Genomic DNA, 6000 nt, shown 5'->3' with positions numbered 1-6000 from the left:
GTGGCATTACAGCTTGACTTAAAGACACGTTAATATGTTTTTTGAAGATAGTTGGGGTCTCTCCCACGAGCAATCAGAAGAATGAATAACAACTCTATTTTCGAGATTCAACAAAGCCACAAGACAAGTAGCATTCAAGAATCTTGCTATTCTATTTTTGAATTGGTGATTTCACCTTTGGATTAATGTCTCACAAATGATTTTCAAGAAAAAGTTGTTTTTGAGTGCTTATCTTTTCAACTAAAAGAAATTCAATTTATAGTATAAAAGTTTTGCAAGAAAAACTTTTAATTAAATAGCATTTATTATAGGTTCATGAATTGAAAAGAAAAAACTCAACTTGCAAAAATCTATAACTTAGAATTTCAGAAGTGTTTGCAAAACATCTATGACGTAGAATTAAAACAACATGGATGTTACAACTCACATTCATAAATTTGTTATTTCAAAACTATTAACGAATGTATTTATTTCAAAATTAATTGAAACGCTAACTCTTAAAGTTTTAGTATGATTCAAATAGTTAGCTCTCAATCTTGATAATGGCGATGGGGAAGATGATGAGATTTTACATAATTTCTCATCTCGATGCCATATAGTATGACTATATGTAGGCACATAGAATGATAAAAGTGCGGATATAAGACTGAACGGTTTGAGGACAAGTATAGTATGAGTCGTTGTGTCCTTCTTTCCAACTCGACTTTGAAGAATTTTCTCCCTAAAAATCCCCCTGCAACGAGAGAAGAGTTATATAGGTGGGAAACTAGGGCTTCGAAAGGGGGGAGAAAGCAGGGTGAGGGTAGAACCGAGGCGATTTCAAAATTCTAAAACCTTCCTCCTTGTGGGTCAACCAACTTTTTCTGCAAAATTTGAACTTAGGAAAAACGGATGGACGCGCGAGATCGATCTCGAGTAACGTGGCTCGATCTCGCCATGGCAAGGACGAAAACGCGTGCCTGCGTTGCGAGGTGGAGTCGTACTACTTGAAAGAGAGATGCTAGGGAAGACGACAAAGGCATCTTGTTTGCGCGCGTTCACGGTGAGTGTAGACGAGGGCGACGTCCAATGCTATTGACGCGCTGAGGGCTTTAATTTCTGGGGTTTCTATTCGCAAGGAAGAAGAAGGGCATCATTACGCGCTTCTCTGAGTTGCTCGCGTGAAAACATAGAGGAAACGAGGCGGGTCGGGTTGAGGGGAAGTGGGTATTGAAGGGTAGGCTGCTGTTAAAATTGTTTTGGTACTAAGGAAACAAAGGGGCTTGAATTGAGTGTTAGATTTCGGCCCAATAGAAAACTTGGTTGAAATAAAAATGGGTTTAGGAGGATCAACATGCAGCTAGAGTTGGGTTTAAGATAAAGTCAATCGAAATCACAAACGTGACCAAATTGAATTCAATTTGGCTAGTAATTAAATAAGACGAATTACTATTAATTAATTAATGAACTTCTTAATCCTAACGAAATAAAATAATTAATTTAATGATAAACTAGTTAATGTAAAACTATAACCATAATTCAGACGCGTTTCTCAAATCAACAAAAATGAATAAACCAAAAAAACTTAAAAATTACAAATAAACTTAAATTTAATTACTCTACTCGAAGATTGATGAAATAAATTAAGACAACTTGAAAAATATTTTGAACTTTATAAAATTCAATTATTTCAAATCATTTAGAATCAAGAAGCTCGTTAATTAATTTCTATCGGGGAGGGTCGAAACTAGGTGTCAACAAAGATGATGATGGGATTTTACGTAATTTCTCATCTCGATGCCACATAGTATGACTACATGTAGATGCCACAGTAGATGATAAAATTGGAGATATGAGAGTTAACAGTTAAAGGACAATATGCAGAGGTGGATCTAGGATTTGGAGATCGTGGGTGCCACATCGCCCAAGCAAGATAAACTGGTAGGTTTCTTTAATTTTGGGTTACAATTCAAATCATTTGTCTTTTTCGATTTTCATAAAACTAGTTGATTATACGTGCATGTTAGTAATATTTACTTTTAGTTATATTAAGATTAGAGATAACTAAACAATTCAATTTTTATTTTTATTTTTGAATTTAGAGGCCTTATTCTGTAAAACTTCCCGGTTTCCATATTAAAAAGTCAAATTTGGATAAATCATCTAATAGTGTTAAACTTAATATATTCAAATTTCATTGTATTTATTTATTGTTGCACATATATATGTATACTAGAGAAAGAATCAAAATTTGTTTCAACCCAACTTTCTTACTTATCATGAATGTGAAGATCGGAAGAACCTTAAAATTCAATGACCTCTAACATAATAATATTCATCATTTTTCTAAAAACTTGTGTTTTTTTTCCCATAAAAACAATATAAATATATTCATAGTAATATTTATGTGACTCTCATAAAACTATAGTCATTAATTAATAAAGAATAGAAATATAATACTCACATCATGAGATCAATAATTAGTGAAAGAAAAAAATAAAAAAATTAAAAGTTAACTACCGAAGAAAAGCTGAGAAGCCTGTTCATACAAGAGCCATTCAAAAAATTTGATGTTGGCAATGAGAATCGAACCCATATTGCGGGTGTAGAAATTTGTTACTTCTGCCAACAACACCCATCGGCGTTCACAGAGTGTAAGCGTATATATAGATATATATATACAAAATTTTAACCGAGATCGTTGGGTGTCGTGGCACCCCAACACATACATATAGATCCGCCCCTGTAAATATGTACCTTAAATTGAATGACAATACAAATAAATCAAAAAGTACGATGAAAGAAAAATATTACTATATTTTGTGAATATAAGGGCATATATGATCCTTTCTATTTTTAAAATAGCCCCAAAAAACGTTAAAATCTCACCTTTTGTATTTTCTTTTTACACTTTTCATTTTAAAAAGCAACTAAAGAGTGAAAAACATAAATTTCTATTTTTTTAAAAAAAAGAGTCCAACACGAGTTAAAAAATATATAACAACTACTTTTCTATTTATTATTTTTTATTTTCAACTTTTGATGATTTAAGTTTTTTTTTTATGTTTTTCTTATTGATTGCAATATTTTTAGATATATGGATAGATTTTTTATGGTGCTAACACGTGAACTTTTTTGTTTAAATTTAAATTTATAAATTAAATAATTTGAATTAAGAATTTTTTAAAAAAAGAAGAAGAAAATTCATATCAGTTCACAATTTTGAAATAAAACTGTAAAATTATATATTATTTTATATTTTAATAAATTTCAATATTTTAAAATGTAGTGTTTTCAAGAAAGTGGGGTCCGTATTTTTTATTTTAATTTATTAAGAGATAACTAAGCAATTCAATTTTTATTTTCAATTTTGAATTTAGAGGCCTTATTCTGTAAAACTTTTTGGAAAAATAAATTTTCCATATTAAAAAGTCAAATTTGGATAAATCATCTAATAGTGTTAAACTTAATACATTCATATTTCATTGTATTTATGTATTGTTGCATATATATATGTATACTAGAGAAAGAATCAAAATTTATTTCAACCCAACTTTCTTACTTATCATGAATGTGAAGATCGGAACAACCTTAAAATTCAATGACCTCTAACATAATAATATTCATCATTTTTCTAAAAACTTGTGTTTTTTTTTTCATAAAAACAATTTAAATATATTCATAGTAATATTTTTGTGACTCTCATAAAACTATAGTCATTAATTAATAAAGAATAGAAATATAATACTCATATCATGAGATCAATAATTAGTGAAAGAGAAAAAAAAATAAAAGTTAATTACGGAAGAAAAGCTGAGAAGCCTGTTCATACAAGAGCCATCCAAAAAATTTGATGTTGGCAATGAGAATCGAACCCATATTGCGGGTGTAGAAATTTGTTACTTCTGCCAACAACACCCATCGGGCGCTTTGTTCATAGAGTGTAAGCGTATATATAGAAATATATACGAAATTTTAACCGAGATCATTGGGTGTCGTGGCACCCAAACACATACATATAGATCTGCCCCTGTAAATTATGTACCTTAAATTAAATGATACAAATAAATCAAAAAGTATGATGAAAGAAAAATATTACTATATTTTGTGAATATAAGGACATATATGATCCTTTCTATTTTTAAAATAGCCTCAAAAAACGTTAAAATCTCACCTTTCGTATTTTCTTTTTACACTTTTCATTTTAAAAAGCAACTACAGAGTGAAAATAGAATTTTCTATTTTTTTCAAAAAAGAGTCCAACACGAGTTAAAAAATATATAACAACTATTTTTCTATTTATTATTTTTTATTTTCAACTTTTGATGATTTAAGTTTTTTTTTATGTTTTTCTTATTGATTGCAATATTTTTAGATATATGGATAGATTTTTTATGGTGCTAACACGTGAACTTTTTTGTTTAAATTTAAATTTATAAATTAAATAATTTGAATTACGAATTTTTTAAAAAAAGAAGAAGAAAATTCATATCAGTTCACAATTTTGAAATAAAACTGTAAAATTATTTATTATTTTAAATTTTAATAAATTTCAATATTTTAAATTGTAGTGTTTTCAAGAAAGTGGGGTCCGTATTTTTTATTTTAATTTATTAAGAGATAACTAAACAATTCAACTTTTATTTTTATTTTTGAATTTAGAGGCCTTATTCTGTAAAACTTTTCGGAAAAATAAATTTTTCATATTAAAAAGTCAAATTTGGATAAATCATCTAATAGTGTTAAACTTAATATATTCATATTTCATTGTATTTATTTATTGTTGCATATATATATGTATACTAGAGAAAGAATCAAAATTTGTTTCAACCCAACTTTCTTATTTATCATGAATGTGAAGATCGGAAGAACCTTAAAATTCAATGACCTCTAACATAATAATATTCATCATTTTTTTAAAAACTTGTGTTTTTTTTTCATAAAAACAATTTAAATATATTCATAGTAATATTTATGTGACTTTCATAAAACTATAGTAATTAATTAATAAAGAATAGAAATATAATACTCATATCATGAGATCAATAATTAGTGAACGAGAAAATTAAAAAAATTAAAAGTTAATTATAGAAGAAAAACTGAGAAGCCTGTTCATTCATACAAGAGCCATCCAAAAAATTTGATGTTGGCAATGAGAATCGAACCCATATTGCGGGTGTAGAAATTTGTTACTTCGTTCACAGAGTGTAAGCGTATATATAGATATATATACGAAATTTTAACCGAGATCGTTAAAAATATCATTATTTTTGAAAACATTGTGTATCCTAATTTACTTCCTATTTTGTCTCACCTTAATACACATTTTCCAACTCTTTCTATCTCATATATTTTTTTAAAAAAATATTTTCTCTCTCTCAAATTTACCTCTTTCAATTATTTTTCATTTTTCAACTCCCTCCCATTATTTTTTTTTCAAAAAATAAAAAAATATATTTCTAAAGATATTCATAACAATCCATTTAAGGTATGCATCTTTTATATTTTATGTGTTCACTCTATAATTCAAATTGAAATTGATTATCATATTGAGGTGAATATTTTAGTGTGATCAATTTGTATTTAACTCTCACATTGTATACAACAAGCTTGTATTTCTTTTAATTTTGTCTTCATCATAATGATAAACTAACAAAGTCACTTTTGTATTTCAATTGAAGTTAGTATTTATTGTGCTCATTTTTGTGTTTTAATATCAATTTTAATGACAATAAGCGTGCATTTCTTTTTACTATATTTTCATCATAATTGTATATCAACAACTTTCGTATTTTATGTGCTCGTTCTACCATTCAAATTAAAATTAATATTTTACTTTCATAGTAATAACTAAAAATTGTATCTCATTGATTAAAATTGTATTACATATCTGCCAAATATATTAATCTATTATTTGTATTACAAAAATACTAGTGATTGTATCTCAATATAATCCAATCATTACATATGAATACGATTTAAGAAAAAATACAAGATTCTGAAAAAAAATAGCGTACAAAG

The sequence above is a fragment of the Solanum pennellii genome, chromosome 6 (genome assembly GCF_001406875.1).
Source record: "Solanum pennellii chromosome 6, SPENNV200".
NCBI lineage: Eukaryota > Viridiplantae > Streptophyta > Magnoliopsida > Solanales > Solanaceae > Solanum > Solanum pennellii.
This window is presented reverse-complemented; position numbering follows the sequence as displayed.